At 44.1% G+C, this 19,649-nt stretch overlaps 1 protein-coding gene across 4 annotated transcripts in view; it reads right to left on the minus strand.

Moving 5' to 3' along the window:
• runx1t1 (RUNX1 partner transcriptional co-repressor 1) overlaps nt 1–19,649 on the minus strand; it is a 54,475-nt gene that overhangs the window by 34,201 nt on the left and 625 nt on the right. The gene's annotated exons all lie outside the window — the stretch shown is intronic.

Consider the following 19,649-nt stretch of genomic DNA (forward strand, 5'->3'; position numbering starts at 1 on the left):
GCTGCTACAGATGGATGCCACCACTCTCTCTGGAGCTGCGCCAGCGCCAGCTCGTGAACAGCTTGGCTGGCACAGCGCTGTGTGTCTGTGTGCCTGCAGAAACAGTAGCAAAATAGCCCAGCACAGATGGGTGGCCAAAATCCCCCTCCCTCCCTCGCTCACACTAACACACACATATGCTGCTGAATAGAGACACAAACAGCGTGTCTTGGTTGGTCTTAAGTGTTGTGGACCTGGCACTCACTGCAGTCACAGCTGCTTCCTCACGGCACACTTCCACACTCACATCTGTGTTAGCTCACACTTCCTGTTAGAGCCACGGCACATCCACACTGCACCCACACACATATGAGTCCTGCATACAGCACACTGACACCAATACAGCGCTCTGTTCCCCTGTGCCACTCAGCCTTGTGTTTCACACTGAGAGAAAACATCAAGGCGTTCGCCTGGAAAGCCTCCAGTGTTGGCAACCTGCCAGCAGAGGCCTATAGATCAGCATGATCATAGAAGTGTGTTAAGACACATTGTTGTTTAATGATTTGGACAATGAAATTAAGACATGAAAGCTCGTAGTGAAACAATAGACTAACAGAACGTAATTACCATGCAGCTGCGTTCTGTGTTTCACTGTTTTCAGCACTGAAGGACTGATGTGAGTTAGTAACAGAGCCTCTGTGTTGAGCTCTGCAAACACTTTGGACAAACAGCTACTTTAAAAAGACACTCTTCTGCATCAGACAAACTTTCCCGAGCTAAAGAGGCAGGTGGCCGACCGGCTGCCAGTCAGTCAATGAGCTGGGGCACTGGCAGCAGGTACCCTCGCCCCGGTACATAGGGGAGAGCATGGTGTTGCCACTGCCAACTGTGCACCGCGTCACTGTGCCAACTCTGCCAGGCCTGAGAGTGTGTGTGCCAGAGCCATCTGGGAGAGCAGCTCCTGCAGTGAGCAGAGGGCCTCACACACACACACACACACACACGCACGCACGCACGCACGCACGCACGCACGCACGCACGCACGCACGCACGCACGCACGCACGCACGCACGCACGCACGCACACACACACACACACGCATGGCTGCACATATGACAGCAAGGGCACACAGCGCACATGCAGCAGGACGAATGTTTTAAAAGACACGCACACGCATACATATGGACACAGCCGGCCACTGACAGCTCACCATCTGCCCCTAACTCTTTCTTCTTCTTCTGCCCTTGTTTTATGCTTTACAAAACTCCAATTCCCCATCATACTTTCTCATACACACTTGATCTCACTGGATGTTTTCCATTTTTTACCTGCGATATTCACCCTATGCCCTAGTTCACACTGCTGTCCAATCCGGCATTAGAAATCTTTATTTTCTCAGATGAAAACTAAAGTGTGGTATTAGTTGAAAGGTCTTTTTGAGGTTACCTGGCAGCAAACAAGACAGATGGTCCCAATCTACTTTGTTCATTTCTCCGCATCAGATGGAAGCAGGGGATACAGGTACACTCACACACTGCAGCAGGCACGGAGACGCCAATATGGAGCATGCATGAGTTTGCACTTCAAACACAGAAGGCACGGATAAACCCTAGGAGTGGATCAGGAGGATCGGAGCGAGGCGGTGGAACAAGGAGAAAAGCAAATAAAAAGGATGAAGGACGAGAAATGAGTAAAGGTAATAAGTTCAGAGCGTGGAATTCACTTCAAAGCCGAGCCGGAGCAGGTCAGTGTCTTTACAGAGAGTAGCCCGTGGGTGCAGCTCTCATCTGCTTCTCGTTTGGACTGCACCGGTGTGAGGGTGAAGGCCAATGAAGGACAAGAGGAGGTAATGCGCTGTCCTTGAGAGGAAGCCATGGTCAGCTTTCAACATGCTAGCTTACTTATATCCATAAATGTTCTTGTTTTGAATGAACATTTTGAAGCAAGTTTTATTTTAAGTGTAAAAATAAAACGATTTCACTCTCTAGTTCGCTTCCTCCATATTGCCCATGTAACGAACAGCATCAGAAGCTCAGTCTGCCCGCCTCATACTTCCTGTTGGCGTCTCTGTCTCATTTAGACGACCTCCTCTGGTGAATTCTGCTTCTGGCTCTTTCTACCACTTCAGTGCTTTCTCTCGGAGCTCCTCTTAACAACTCCTCGGCATCTCCAATCCTCCATCCTTTCGACTCCCGCCCCACGTCTCTTCTGCACACATACTGTACACACACCACATGCTCTGGCAGCGGCAGCGTGACGGCTAGCCCCATCACAAACAAGGAAAATCCATTTGGAGCAGTCGTCTGCCGCTTTACTGGCCTCCTGTGAACCCTCTCGAGTCCAACTGTCCCACATTTCTACACTTCCCTCCGCAGTCTCCTGGCTTCGCTCTCAACACAACAGCCATAATATACAGTATCTCTGCATGTATATTTTCATTCACGTTTAGCTTCATAGCGCTATTGCCTGCACCTCAATGTATTCAGGGCCACAAAGAATCGGATTAATCTGTTGAGCGTTATCTGGAGTCTGGACTATACACCGGATTTTATCACAAATAGTACACATATGGCTGTCACGATAATTACTTTATCGAAATATCGTTCAATAAATATCAGATAAATTTCCCCCCCTATTTTTTCTTTGTAAAACTTTGAAAATTCAGTTACATTATATTTCATGTTTATTGCAGTTTGTGTGTTTTTTAGGATATTAAGATCCAGTATCTAGTATCGTTAGAGTCAATAATATCGTTTATCGCGATACTTTCCTGCCTCAATATATCGAACTTCAAATTTGTCATCGTGACAGGCCACAGTGATACCACGATTGAGTTTCTTCAAGTAGATAATCTATGTTTGTTGCGTCACTCACAAACTAGTAGGTGAGCCAGAACGGCACCAAAACAATAGCCCTGTATTCTGGGATTCTGAGGAAGTTGACTTCCTGTTTGCTGAAGTCTACCTCAGCCTGCATCATGCTAATCATATCTTTGTGCTCAGTTACCTCACAATAGCGAGTCATATTCAGTTAAACTAATGAATTGTCCCGTTCTCAGCAGTGGATTTCACGTTAATTGTTTTATTATGATATCGCGTGTTCATATCTTTCTTTCACATCCATCTTTCTAGTCTTTCCCTCTTTGCACCTCTCCTCTGCTCTCTCCCTCTTCCCCTGCTCTGCCATAGTCGCAACATCTGATTAACATATGTCTCGGCTTTCGCTCCCTGTCAGCTCGCAGGCATCTATTCACACACATGCACACACATACCCACACGGCACAAATGCACTCCACGCTGGTGAAGAAAATCTCACCAAAATCTGCTCTTAAACTCCATTTTTTATTTTTTTACCATTGTTTGAGCGCGAAAGGTGCAGGGTGTAGCGTGTATAGTGCAGCGTTCCCCGGTGAGCCACTTAAAATGCCAGTAATGGACGACAGAGCGAAACACAGGGCTGAGATGGAGACAAATGAGCGGGAATGGAGGTGTGCGCGGATAAACAACAGCAGAAGCACCAGCCGCTCCCCCGAGACTCATGGACCTTCACTTTTACTGCAGTTCAAATGCATGCAATCTGCAGAATCCACTTTCACCGGGATAATAAGAGAGGGAAGCAGGAATGAGAGAAGAGGGCAACGCCAAGAGTGAATAGACTATTTCAATCAACAATTCTCACTAGGTTTTGTTTTAATAGTGATAAATTCAACATAAAAACAGTTGTTTGGATCTTCAATGGTGAGAACTCAGAACAGAAGTAGTATTTTTACCAGGTACTTTTTTAATCTTACTTGATACATGGTTAGTTAAGACAAAAATCCATTGATGCCAGGAACGCTTTTCTTTTCTTTAGTTGTGTATTTTTCATCGGTTGACGCTGCTTTTCAACTCCTCTGTCCCCAATTTTCCTGGATCCAGTCCCCACTTTTGGAGACTTTCACTTCTCAACAAAATAAAACATGTAATAGCCGCCGCATCCAAACAGATACTTAAGTGTATGAGTTGCGAAAAACACATAATCCGCCAACAAAAGCCTTTGCGAAACTCGGCCACAAATAGTGATGATTGTTCCCGAGCGGTCGATGTTTTGTAATAGCTATAATTTCACTGGTTGGTTATAATAGCATTGCATGTTTTTTTGTTTTTTTTCAAGTTGTTTGTAAAAAAAAAAAACAGAGACAAACTCGCACCGGCATTTTCAACTGTATCAGGAGTCGTGCTGTGTAAAAATGAGCTGCTCACTTCACGCTCGGTTGTCCTTTTTTTTTTTTTAATACTTTTTTAAACAAGTCAACAAGTCGACGGTGTGACTTCACGTCTTCCAAACTTGCCCCTGCCACACCATTAAAACGCTATTGTCAGCGTAGAAGTTAATAAATGTGCCAATATTCCAAAACACACAAGAAAAAGAGCTGTGAATAGTCGCACAATGCTGATGAGGGGAGAGCGTCTAATGGGCTTCAATGGGGCGTGAGGGTGTTTTGTGTGGGGAGAACCAGTGGAGGTGATGAGGGGCGGAGAGCGGACGGGCATAGGCAATAGAAAAGAATGGGGGGCACTTTTTGTGGAAGACTTGATAAACTCAATGGAGTTTTGGAGAGGACTCAATGATAAGTCAATGAGCTGGTGATGAATGGAAGCACACCGGCATATGTTCGCACCGAGAGGAGACAGTGGCATTACTTTTACTATACACAACTATACATCGTTTATTGTATAATGCTGTGGCCCTCAAACTGTAGAGTAGCTAAAACCGGATTTTCTGTTAGGCACATGGTCCTCGAATCATTATTCAATACGGAGAGGTTATATTTGTATTATATTAAACAATCCACTACAAATATCAGCATAAGACTCCTTCCTGTACAACTCAGAGCTTTTACGAAAATGTTACGCAAGTTGTTTTGTTCATTGATTTCATTCCGGCTCCAAGGGCATTTATGGTATTACATAGTCCCACTTTCCGATTACTGTTTCTTTTGATCTTTGCAATTGCTGCCTTGAATTAAAACGAAAATGTATTTATCTCAGGAAGATGATGAAGTGAAGGAAAATAGATGCACAACTGAATAGAAGTTATATATAAAAACCACCATGTGATAAAAGAATCTGCGCGAGATTAATAAGGACTCAAACAATTTGTATCCATTGTTGCCCCTGGAGCCACCATTAGCTTCTTAACTAGGCGTTTGAAGGTCTGACTGAAGACCACCCAACATCGACTCCTCGGAGACGGCCTCTTCCCTCACAAGCAACATGGACCAAAGCGAGAAATGGAAACCTTTTCTTTTGTCAGACACAGCACTGCTTGTCCACACAGCCGAGCAGAGAGCTCCCCCCTGCACCCGGCATCATTCACAGCCCAGTGGAGAGCATTAGTGATTCACCGCAAGACGCGCAAAGCAGACGCAAGAAAATACAGTGTTTCCGGAGTACAGAGAGAGAGGATTGGGAAGTAACTGTTATACAGACACACACAAGAAGGAAGAGGAAAAGGTAACACCAGGCCATGTCATCTTCTGCAATCTTCTTTTTCTGTCATCAAAATGGCCTCATCCCCTGTGCAATCTGACGTAACGTGCCCGAAATGGAAAACCACGTCACATTCCAGTGATCAAACTGGCAAAATCCATAAAAATAAAGATGAAAAAATTTCATTAAAGCGAAAATCTAACTGACAAATCAAAAAAGGGACGTGATCGGAATGCGGTTTGGAGACAACATTTTACATTCACACAACTCCAATTTAGATGCTCAAACTGTGTAAGATGTAGAGACAAATAATGCATTATGGCAAGGAGTTGGAACCTCTGGGTACCTCACTGTTCGATACGATATGATACATGGTTTACGATAATGATAATCTCACGATACGCCGATTCTGGGATAATCGATATATTGCACACAATAACCTACACAATAATAAAAAAAATATGCTACTTTTAGCCTTTATTTTAACATACTACTGTACATATTATTCATCATTTACATTTCTTTTCATGTGCTTTGTACCCCTTTTGTCGATAAACGAGCCCTGACTTACACACTGAAAATGGGTCTATAGATCTGTTGCTTCATTTACATTTCAGTAAACAAGAAACCACAGTCCTATTTATGAAGGAATAAATCAACCCCAAATGAATCTTATTTATAAATATAAAAACTATCATTAAAAAAAAGTGGAGCACCGCTGCCTCATTAATATGCATGACGTCGCTCATTAATATGCAAGACGTCATCAAAAGTATCGATATCAGAATAAAAAGTATTGCATCGTCCCACAAAATATTGCGATATATCAGAAAATCGATATTTTTACAGGCGCAAAGTCACGCGCAGCACCTACGCTATCGTTCATAAAAGCAAGCCGAATACAGTGATTTTCCTCATGGTACAATATGCAATGTCTTACTGAGAAACTACAGCAGCACCGTCAGTGGGTGTCAATGCAAGTACTGTCAATGCAAGCTACATGTACAACAGCCTTGCAATTGTTCACTACCTTGGCTTAGTTGTACACGGTAATCAAATTATTGTCAAATACATGTTGTCTAAATGAGATATGATGATTGGCAGCTCAAAGTAAAAGTGAAAAACAACTGCATTACGGCATAATGTAGCTTTACAACGAGCAACTCTTGACATCAGGTCAGAAAGAGCACATTTTCCTTATGGCTGCATGTGAACAGCTCCACACAAAGAGGGTTACATTAGCTAGTGCTTGTGTGCGCTGATGGAAGTGCAAGAAAGATGAACGAGACCAAAACCGCAGAGTGCAGTCGGAGAGGAAAAAACAAAACAAAAAAAAAACAGCCATAGCCTCCGTGTGTGTGCGGCAGGTCCCCAGCCATCTGGACACCCCCCACCCTCCATTCTCCCCCAACACCACCACCACCACCACGGCTGCTGTCGACTGGTGCGCTATTTGTGGAGGAACCAATTCACCTTTCACTGTGTTACGCCCGCTCGCCACAATACATGCTAATGAGCTAGAACAAATGACTTTTTTTTCTATGGGGATGTATTTGTGAATGTGTGTGTGTGTGTGTGGCTGAATTCTTCTCAGCTGCTCATGGCCCTAATGCTCCTCAGCCTGCTATGTAAGGTATGTTATGTGGTTCTGTGTTATGTGGTTGCTCCAAGGTTGCTCCGGTGAGGTAAACATGGCAGGAAGCCGTCACAAAGAGAAAATCAGCGTACTTAATATTTTCATAAAAGCAACGTTTTGTAGGCAGATATTCTTGATTGGTGTAGGTATGATGAGTAAAGAAAATAAGATGTGAACGCGTGCTGAAGAGGTGCCAAAAGTAGGTGCAGTTTTTGTTTCTCATAAACGCTAAAAGGCACAGCCCAAACTCATTTATTCACTCATTCATTTAGATCCGCGCCACTAATAATATACTGTAAACAGTGTGGAGTGATAAATCAAGTGCAACACGCTGTAAAATCACATGTGCTAATGTTAAGTAGTACTTGAAATTTAACACCTGGCTCAGTAAATCAGGCCGGAGGTGCAAAGACTAAAGTATGAACTACTAAACTTAAAGCAGTACTACATAACTTGTTTACCTTAATAAATCATTTTCTTAGTCCCTCTGGGGGTAATACAAGTGTTGATGGGATGATTGGGGGGTCTTTCATCTCCCCTAGTGGATCTGGCCAGAAAATCACACTTGACCTTTCCTACACTGACCCGGAGGCCCCAATACACACTAATGGAATCACAAAGAAGAAGCTAACAGGCTAGCAGGCAAAGCTAACTGCGGGCTGGTACTAATTAAACAGTATTTACAGCGTTTGAATGAAAAAGTCATCTCCAGTGTGTAATTGGATGTACAATATCCCTCTCTCCTTTTGTCTTTTCTGTCAGCGTAGTATTTACTCTCACAGACATTTAATGAGTAAAAACGACCTGCAGTGCCGCTTATGGCCACTAGGGGCACAAGTTACTTTGTTATGCTTTAAACAAGATCCACTTTTCAGAACATGTTTCCTCAGTACTACTAACCAGTTTTACAAACCCAATGGATGCAGACAAATACATTGAACTTGTATCGCGCTTTTTGGACACTCAAAGACTCTTCTTCTGATTATGTGCTGGCAAACATGTTAATCAGTGGTGGGAGGACAGTTTGGCTATAGACAGGACTGCTTGTCTAGATTCATGGGAATCTCTGTGTGACGTACACAAGAGTGTGGCCTGGCATTATGAGTCACTTAAACAGGCATGTTTGATGAAGGAAGAAAAAAAAAATAAAAAATAAAAAAATTGGGAGCTCTTACTGCTGTGCGGACCCTTGCTTTAAATCACTAAAACAGGCACAAATGAAACAACAAGATTAATATAGGTATATTTTTGATGAGTATATGAAGGTGCAATGTGCCTAAATATTCTCCTTAAGCAAGTCATAATGACAGTGTTGCACTCGCTCCCTTTCAGCAGTTTCATTTGACCAGACTCATATCATACCGTGAAACCCTCTCCTCGCACTCACACACAACAGCCTCTCTCATCTATCCAGCGCTGAGTGGCTTGGCCCCGTTCCAATCTGATCTCTGGCCAGTGATGGAGTGGAGAGGTGGCAGTCAGTGGCGGCACAAGAGCCGCTGTACATTTCTCTGTAGCACCGTGATGAATGGGGCCACTCTTGTCGGCACGAGTGACACCCGGCCGACAAGCGAGGGAGGCAGAAAACAAAACAAGGAAGTGTCCGGGGTGGTGAGCGAGGAAGAGAGCAGGACATTTAAAGAAAAAGAGAAGAAGAGAAATATGCTGCAGCTCTGACAGGATGACTTACGCAAAGGGTGGGACATAGCTTTAATGTCACTAGGGGGCGCTAACAATACATCTGAACACCTGCCAACTCCATCTATCTTCCTGACAGTGAGTTGCAGTGACAGGCGGCTGTGTCAATCAGACAGACAGAGCACATCACAGCCATGGAGGCAAAAGAAATAAGTTAACGTTTATTTTCATGTGGAAGTAATACAAATTGTTTTACAAGCTACAGTGTCACGCACCGTTTCCCCCGTGCAGTAATATGCCTATTATGGCAAGTATATTGTTTTACAAGATGGTGCCTTTATTTATCTAGTCTTGGGCCCAACAACACAGGTAGAGTCACAACTGGACCATAAATGCTTGGTTCTCAAACAATTCAAAGAAATTCACGAGTCTACACATGGATTTGGGGGGGTGAGGAGTGCGGAGAGACATTCAACAAACTGTCAGAGCTGGGACCTGGCAGAACAGGACAGAACAGCCACAACTATTGGCTATAGCCTGGGTACTCCGGTTTCCCCTACCACTAAAAACATGTACAATAGATTCCCCTCTGGGGCCAGGACTCCCCTGAAAAAGGGATTCTTAATCTCAGTGGGACTATCCTGGTAAAATCAGGTCAATAAATAAATAAAAAACCTGCCTGATAGAAAATACTACATTTTGCACATTTTTCTTGTAAAGAAACTTGGAACGATCGTGATAAATCCCAAAGCAAAAGCATGAAGCACAACCATCTCGCACAATGCTGTCAGCGCAAAAATATCTGCGGCGCTAATGAAAGCGGTGCCACAGTTCCTTTAACTCACACAGCAACAGGAACCAGGCCGTTCCTGCCTCCCCCCGCTGACCCCCTCCCGGCTGGGCTGCCCCCGGGATCCACGACCAAACCCAGCGCTCCACACAATGGAGCGGCAGAATGAGAGGAACCGGCGGCGTCCAGAGATAGCCCCACTGCCTCAGGAACCAGAGGAGAGTACCAGAAAGAAAGGGGAGGGAGGTGTGTGGGGTGAGGGTGAGAGGATGGGAACCCGGGAAGGCAGGGTGTGGATGTTGACCGGTTCAGGATGTCTGTGACGGGACAAATGAAGATAACGCAGGACAGGGCTAGTCCAGTACAGTGCAATGTCCCACACACTACAGCTACAGGAGACCAGACTGGGCATGACTATTTAATGGGCATTACCCATGTAGTGACTGCAGCCTATTACTTAGTTGTTACTCAGTACATGCAGCACCCAGGGATCTTTCTCTATAAATCTTCAGCAGTGGTTCTCAAACTCCCTGTATCCACTGGTGGTGCTTCTGCTGGTCATCTGCAGTTTCAGACTTTATTCATTTTTCATGAGAGATAAGTGCTTTCATAATGCATCCACGTAGATGCTTTTAGTCCTGATTTGACATTAATCTAGACTGTAGCTGTACTTGGTAGGTCAAATATTTTACAATGTGGTGCAAGGAAGGTCAGATATTGTAAGTCTGAGTACCACTGACATAGAGGCTTCACTTTTTCTTTTCTTTATCGTAATTGCAGATAATCTTTTCTTTGTTGACATTTGCTCACGCTATGATTCTAATGCTAATTGTAACTCATTTCACTCTTAAGAAATGTGCTAATCAGTAAAATTCCCATAGTAATAAATGCTGCACAGCTGTATTGCATTGTGCAGTCCACAATCTGAACTTAACCCCCCAGCCGCCCCGTCTGCCTGAGGACTGACCCCCTGATGGCGGTGAAACACCAGCAAGTGGAAGACTACGGGAATTAAATGAGCACAGTGTCTCCAGCTCTTGTCCTCCTGACCAGCCCCAATCCCCTCTCTATTTCGGGGGGGTCTCAGGTGAAACACGTACATGTACATGTACCTGCTGTTTCCATGACTACCACTGCAGAGCTGTCAGGAGGCTCACGAGGTACTATTCAGAATATGAAGAGGGTGAGTTTCCAAAACCCTTACGGTGGGGGTGAATTCATTAAGGCAACTTTGTCAATTAAAATATCTGATGCAAAAGGAACCTTGGCCTTTTTGAGCGAATCCTGAACAAATCCCGTCAGACTTGGGGAAAATGGTAAATCGAAATTGGGTTGGGTTTCAGTCACAGTATTACCTTTGTTTCAGATGGTATTTGATGGACTTTCTACCATTCAGAAAACGTTTTGACTTGTCAACTACTGGGGCAAAATTTTTCATCATTTGAAACATAATAATATTGACTTGTTATGAATGATTATCACTGTGTCTCCTGTTGTCAACAATATCCCTTCAAATGCAAAGAGTTGATGAGAATGGGTCCAACCACCCGCTTTGGATGGAAACAAGCAAAGAACAGGAGCTGGTATTGAAATGCAAAAAATCTAATATAAATCTCCTCAATACAGTATCACAAAACAAAGCTCTCTCAAAATCTTTCCCTTACATGCCACAAACACAGCATTTACCTCTAAACCGCACTTACACTATAATTTTCTATTACAGTTTAGCTGCTATATATAAGTGTATGGGAGCCGCGGTTAAGATTTTCGATGCCGACTCCTTCAGAGCAGTTAAATATAGGCTGGCTCACTGCATGTGATTTCGCCATGCTTCCGAAGCACTCATTGTATTTCCAATAGACTTTACCAGGAAAACGCAGCAACTCATAAATAATGCCTTAAATCCACTCTGTGACAATTCCTTTGTCCCTCACTGGCTCCCATCTCCTGTGGTTTCTGGCCTCACATGGCAGTGGTTAGTGATCTTAAAGAGGGGGTATTATGCTTTTTTCAGCCACATAGCACCAGTCTATAGCACACTACAATGATGACGAAACCTTCTGTTGGTCTGTCAATGCAGTAAATTAGAATAACTGCCTTGTATAAAATTGCTCTTTCAAAATGGCGTTAGCAAATGACTTGAAATAGGCTTCTGTCACTTTAAGAACCTCTGACCCTTTCCGACACGCCCCCTCCACACGCTGTCAACACTCCGCTCGTTGTCTCAACAGTATTGAAACTACGATCGGTGCATTTTAATTTTTATTGTTGGAAAGGACCTACTGTTTATCACTTTGTGAACAATGGCCACACAGGATATTATTTGGAAACGAACCTTCCACACCGGACGCTTGGAAGGGGCTCTTGCCTGAAAAATAACTGCTGTTTGGAGGCTCTCTCTTTGCATCTGCCATGCCCTATGGATCTCTAACTATACCCCCATGGACGACACCAGGATCTGCAGGAGCCCATACGATTCAAAGACGGACATTATCTGTGCAGGTGGACAGTGGTTTTTCGAGGTTACCCGTTAGCTTGTTATAATCGACTACAGCTCATTGTTGATGAAAAGTCTGCAATAAACCACAAATGTGTAAAGCCAGGCTCATTGTGTGATCATCGTAAAGGCTGCTTCGAGTAGTTGCTGCTTTATTGACGTTATTTGTGCATAATATGCTGCCTGTTTTCAATGAATGTTGTGAAGGTGAAGGTTGTTAGCTTGTCGCGGCTAATAGTGCCTTAGCTCCGGGAGAAAACCACTCGGCTACGACTCACTGTAGATGAAATGTGAGCAATAAACTACACAATCAACAAGCCAGGCTCCGTGTGTGATCATCATAAAGGCTGCTTCAAGCAGTTGCCTGTTTTAGTGACGTTTTCAATGCATAATATGCTTGTATTCAATGAATTTTCCCGTTAGCTTATCGCGGCTAGCTTGTTAGCTCCGGGAGAAAACCACTCGGCTATGACCCATTGTAGATGAAATGTGAGCAATAAACTTCCAAATCAACAAGCCTGGCTCCGTGTGTGATCATTGTTAAACGGTTCTTTATGTGTGTGGTGGTTTTATTGACTTTATTTGTGCATATTTCTCGTTTCCACGTGATGACTCGAGGTTTAGCTTAGCATTAGCTTTCTCCGGAGGCTCTGTGCATCATCAAGGCCCAGCGCAGAACCAGACACTGAAATAAGTGTTCTTGTCACCGGTTTTAATCCTGGGTGTTTCGGTAACAGAAACACTGATGTGTGTCTTTGTAAAAGTCTGCTGTGGCTCCGGTTCACAACACATGAAGCTAATCCTCCATGATGACTCTGTTTACATCTTAGGGCTAGACACTGGGGGGATGGGGGTTCTGCTGAGGAGCAGTGGTTGGTTACTCGGCTGGTGACGAAAGGTCGGAGGCGTATCCTGGAGGTCGAGGGCGTTTCCTGAAGGAATCAGGCGTTTTATCCCTAAAATGGCTGCCATCAGAGTTTCTACAGATTACTCGAAAATACGTGAATGTGCCAAGGCAACACTTCAGGCATGTTTTTAATGAGGGAATGACTTAATAACATGATGTAAAGCTTGAAAAAGTCGATTTTGCATAATAGGCCCCCTTTAAATACAGTATGTCCCTCTCTTTTCCCGCAGTCTTTTAAGGATGCTCGTGTCCAAATGGCACCGAGCACAGCCACAAGCGCTCACCAGACGACCGACACGGCTCCACCAAATCACGACACTAACTTTTCCCATCGTTCATTCATGAGAAGTTCTTTTATAGCATTATGCAGCAAAGGCGAACGAACTGAAGATAGCACAAAAGAAGGGTCCAGGCACTCCGAATACAGGTCGCACTAGTGGTCGTCAAAATCGCATTCGATAAGGCAAATATAATCAGTCAAACCTGCAAGACAAGCACAACGATATGAGAAAATGTGTAAAGATGTATAAACATGATGGTAATTTCCCATACTTATAAAGTTCCTGTAGATTTCAGCCTTCACAATAGAGAGCCAGCATGCCATCATCATCATCGTCAATGACATGTGCCACACAGTACATTGTGCCATTATATGCCTATTGTGTTGTTAAGTCCATGTCGAATGAGGCAAAGAAATGTTTCGTTAAGCTGCACTCTCCATCTCAATAGAGCACAATACAGTGAATATGTCCAGCGTGCTCCAGCCAAAACGATTCACCAAAATGCTGGCATATCTACTTCAACTCTATAACCTCCATATGTCCCAGTTTTACTCCCAACTCCCCGCAGCGTCACGTCACGGACAGACACTCACAGGTTCAACTCGAGACGCATTTCTTTTCACTGAAACATCTTAAAACCGACCACCACGCAGTCATTTGTCCTCTCACCGGGGAGGCCTAACAGTCTGTACACAAAATCCTGATGAAAAAAAAAGTGAACTGAGAACCAAAACATGCCTTTATCTCTTCCCCAAACTCGAACTTATTACATTTTGCGCGGAGTATGAGCTTCTAATGGTTAGCACATGTGAATACAGAGAGGCAGCGGTAGTTAATCGCACAAGCAGAGGTCGGACTGGGAACCCTTTGGCGTATAAAGGATACTTGTTCCTGCGCTGCGCTGAAAAAACAGATGTTGATAAAGATACATGGGGGGGGGGGGGAGACAGATGGGCAAAAAATTAGCAACATTCAGGCCAAACATCTTGAAACATCTGCAAAAAAATTACCTTACAAGGAAAGATGGATTTATTCTCCCCTCTGTGTTTTTATTGCTTCGTGAGAGTCTGCGCTCCGAGCTGGACTTAGGAGTTTCGCCACAATCTGTAGCTGCTTAAATCCTGGACCAAAGAAAAAGAGCTTGGATTCTTCCACAAATGGCTCCATCGCAAACACATCCATCCACTGCCGAAGCTATAAAACTTCCGAGAGGCGTCCTGGAATATCGGGGAATGTTATCGTGCGGGGGGAGGGGGGGGGGAGGAGAGGGCCGGGGCGCGATATAAACGTCAAGGCGCATCTTCAGAAGTGTGTGTTTAGACACCTTGGACAAGAGGAGCGCGCCGGTAAAAAAAAAAAACATAATTCATATCACTTGTCTAAAAGCGGAGTCGGGTTACCATGGAGACACATCATTTACGCTACGATGAAACGCGCAGCTGAGGATGACATGTCCATATGGCGGCGGGATGATGGAGGGAGGGAGGGGAGGGGAACAGATGCGCCGACCAAAGTGCTTGTCAATCGCAAATCTATAAGAGCAGCCGGGGTCGAGGAGGTGTGTCGTACAAGAGCGGCCCTACACTGTACGAGTCAAGGGCTTCACGCCGAAACCAGGGCCGTCTTTAGAGGAGCAGGTGAGATGCATTTGATTTCCGTTGAAACGTCTCGTGAAAGAGATGTTCCACAAGTTAATAACAGCTCATTTTGAAGGACAACCATCCACACACCCTCAAAAGAGTTTGGGCGAAGTCAGAGTTTGTGCGATTAGTCACAAATATATCAACCTCATCCCCCCTCTAGGACACCTGCTGATGGTTTTGACGACAGGACAATCGCCACACATCCGAATGACCGTCCGACCATTATCCCGTCACCGCGCCGACTGTGCCGCTAACTGGTAACAGCTGAAAGCCCTTTTCGCACCACAACACCCATCACGCAAGTCAAGTCGCGCACAGGGAACAGGCTTTATTATTAGCAATAGACAGCAGCATCTTTAAACGTACAAGTGTGTTAGTCATTTTAACCACACGTATTTGAACGCACGCGCTATTTCTTTGGCTGTAATTGACTGAACACATCAATACTCGCAGGGAAAAAAACACACAGTCCACTGTCTCCATCTATTGATCGTTCATCTCTGCTCCCACACTCCTCTCTCCTCTCTCTCCGCCGCTGGATCTTAATTACACTGCTTTTTTACCAGGCTGCCCTTTTCACAAAGCACACGTCCCGATCCATACATCAAAATTAATGAGAAAGAACTGAGCAGTGCGTCACAAATTGGGGAGCAGAAAGACTCGAATGGTTCCTGCTTTGGATAGACAGAGAACACCCTGCAGAGCCGTTCATAGCCAATAGTATTTTGGGGCTTTTTTACTCTTGCTCTCTCAAAAGGTATATTCAGGAACCACGGGGACGAGATCATCGGGTGAAACATACTTTGACTCTCGGGGCTGAACAAATTTTGGGAAGAGTTCACTGTGCAGAGTCGAAACATGTCCAGGATAATATTCGGTTTAAAAAGGAATGAGACCCAACAGAGACAGAATACTTTGATGTTTGATTCAATTGCACTTCACTATACAGCCTAAGTGGTCCAATGTTTTGGTTTTGGTTGATAGGTGCAGATTTGATTGAGGCAAGAGAGCATGGCAGGGGGTCGGTGTCCTCTCTCCGCCCCGTGCCTTTGTCTCTATCAATTTGTCTGATTTTCTGCCTGTTGGTTTCTTTCAAAGCCTGTCTCCTTGCTTGTGGACAAAAATGACTTTTTTTTTTTTTTTTTTTACGGCCAGGGTTTTATGGACTCGCGGCATCTCCAGCCTCTCCATTCTTCAACGATTGTCCTCCAGTGAACTAAGGAGAAAGGGGCTCCTAATCGCGCCGTTTCACCGCTTGTACGCCCCATCAATCGCAGCTGTCTGCGGCGCCTCCAGAATCACCAAACAAAAGCTGCGAAGGCGAAACAGACCCGTGTCCCAACTTCTCACATAACTGAGATCTGCTCATAATGATCGGTGTGGCGGATGTGCTCATGTTGTTGATTTTGCTGATGTTCGATGAGGTTGCAAGATCTCGACTCTTGACTGTAGAAAATATATCGCTACATACCATTGTGAAGCCCTACACCCTGATCAAAAACATTATTGCATGATGATTTCAGATGGGAATACTATAGTCTTATTTGGACAATGACAGTAAAAAGTGTTTATCTTTGTTTTTTTGTACGTCCAAAAACTCCCAAAGGCACAATCTCTAAATGTACATTGAGTGGCAGGTGAATACTAAGAAAAACAGATAAATAGAGGCAAGTGAAGATGAACATATTCACTTGCCTCTATCACCACCCCACCATCTTTAAAAAACAGCTATACTAATATCTTTGGTGCAGTGAAACCAGACTTTTACCTCCATTAAACCTGTGTGCCTGCCCCTTTGTGCTTCTGTATAGACACCTGCATGTGAACTCTCTCTCTCTCCCAGCCGCACATTCACAGCCTCCCAATCTCATCCAAACGCCTTATCTGTTGGAATAAGAAAAGGCGGCTTGTCGGGATGGCACATTGTGAGGGTGTGTTAGTGTGTGTGTGTGAGCAAAAGGCAACGTGCATTAGCGCGATTACAATATCAACCCGGTCCAGATGGAGGCAGGAAAATAAACAGAGAGTGGGGCATTCACGTCACACATACAGTGGAGGAGAGAGATGGTCGTCTGTCTGTCTGTCTATGGAAGATACACTGGGAGAAAGTTAATTAGTGACTCAAGCCGGGTCTGTGCACACGGCAGCCGTCTGGAAGACTCCGACTCCTGTCTATGTTTGCGGCTCATATGTTGAACTGTGTGATCCAATATGAGGCGACGATGATAACCTGCACAGCTGTCTCTCTAATTAATGACACGGCGTCATCTGCGTTCGGATCGAGATGCACCTTTTTACACATTTCAGTTCTGTGTGGGTAAGGCTGGCATTGTTTTTGTGCACAGTGCCTTTTGCCATGAGCTCCAGTTCAAATCACTGCATTTCACACACATATCACGGATGTTCTGCAACGATTCCATAAACGTCCACCTCTTTAAATCACACTTTTATTCTGCTGTTTATTTAGCTTTTCTCTTTTCCTTTAGCCAGTTACAATGATTCCTTTTGTGATAAATGGCAAAAATGGTCTAAACATATTAACCGTAGAACTTCCATCTCCACCGGGCACTCACAGGTGCTGTCACCCATTCTCACACACACGTCCTTGTACCAGTGCACGCAGACACTGGAGGCAGGATCGGTGAAGTGTCCTGCACAGTGCACACACACACAACAGTCTTGTAGTGTGTGTAATGTACCACAGCGTCCTTGTATAAAGTTGCTTCTTGTTGCAATAGCTGCTGTAGGTACATGCTTTCACAGGATCTGGAGTAATAACACACCAAGAAAAAAATCTTTGGCGCAGTCCTCAGACTTGACATTAAATATTGTACTTAGTAAAGGCCAACTCACGACCACAGTAAAACAAAGACGTAGACCCTTTCTCAGTGCACACCACCTCCTGTAGCACTGCTGCGGTGATGAAATTCAATAAGCACAGAAGAGGACTGCCCTCTCGCTGATAACCATCAATGGGGCGATCGATCTGAGAGGGCACAGTGTGTACGAGCACTCACATTCGCTTCATCTATTATTCACACAGGGACTTGTAACAGACAGACAGGAATAATCAGTATGTCTATATAGGAGAGTGCAGTAGGTACCATCTTCAAACATTTAAGTCTGTTCCCTATCAAGCTGACTTTATCGCGTTATTGTTAATATTTGGACAAATGTGTATCTTTTAGGACTGTACACATAGAGAGTATTTAACTTATATTAGTTGCTAGATCACAACAATGTCATATTCACAAAAAGTGTATTTCTATGGCATGAGTTTTTTGCTTTATAAGATTTGTATCCTTATATTGTCTTTCATTGCTTTTGTGTCCTTCGTTTACAAGGAGTGTCAATGAAGAAGATAACATGTAATATTTGTAAAATATCAAAATTCCCCATCAAAGACAAACAGTAGCAGCAATTCCTGACAAAAGCCCACTTAAAGATTTAGCTGCCATTCTATCGTGTTGACTCATCACTTATTTAGTCTGGACACGATCCAAAAATCAGTGTGTCAAAGAAGCGCTTATCGGTGACTTCAACACCTATGAAGGAAACTGCTTTTGTTTCTCCTCGAGCTAACATGTTTCCCACACTGTTTTTTGTTTTTGTTTTTACGAAACTGTTTAAAACGTCCGCTATAACGGGAAGAAGTGGGATGCATGATTCGACCCCTCTCTCTACGGGACGGGGGAGGGAACAGGTGTGTGAGGTAATAAGGGTCTGCAGATGTACAGAGGATGCTGCAGAGCGTGGACCACAACACTCAAATAAACACACACACACACGCACACACACACACACACACACACACACACACACGCACACACACACACACACACACACACACACACACACACACACACACACACACACACACACACACACACACACACACACCTATATACCCGCAATACCAGCAGCTCTTAGATTCATTCACTTCATCATCTGCCTTGTTTACCGTTCATTTACTCGTGTGTTTCTATGGTGCCTTTATCTCCCCAAACACACACACACACACACACACACACACACACGCACACGCACACACACACACGCACACACACACACGCACGCACACGCAGCAGGTAATAGTCTTTTCACTCAATTTAAATGGAAGACCCCACGGCTAAGGAGAGGAAATATAAGGCACGCCACCATAAAGGATGTGACCAATTTAAGCACCGTGACCACTGCAGTTAGGCACAATGAATGGAAGTAAAACGAAAGCAAGTGCACACCGGTGTCCAAAACAATGCCTTCCCACAGCCACCACCAACAAAAACAACAACAACAACAACTACAGAAACAACAACAACAATAAAAGAAGGCAAATTTTCACTTTGGATGCTTTTTTAGCTATGGTTCACATGAGGATTTCCCCTATCCAAACAGATCTGCTCTATCTCAATAATGAAAAGAAACACTGGATTTAGAATCAAATATCTCATCAAAGTCAAGATTTTTTTTTTTGGAAAACTTTAATACCAATAATATATGAAAGGAGGAAAGAGAACAACTGAAATCATTGACAGTGTTTTCCTCATCCTGAACGCACACTTAAACTAAAAAATATTTAAACACACAACTCACTTTTACAATACTTGTATAATCAATATTTACTTTTATAACGCATGTTGTATTTGTTGATCCTTATTGTTTCTTTTTGCCACTTCGAGCCGCATAATCTGCAAACGCGTTGAAGAATGAGCAAAAGATCTGTATCACAAATGAAAATGACAACTGCGTGAAACTTATCTCTCGAACTAAACACAGATGCAACCAGTTTTCATGAAGAGTAAAAAAT

The sequence above is a fragment of the Gobius niger genome (assembly GCF_951799975.1).
Source record: "Gobius niger genome assembly, chromosome: 14".
NCBI lineage: Eukaryota > Metazoa > Chordata > Actinopteri > Gobiiformes > Gobiidae > Gobius > Gobius niger.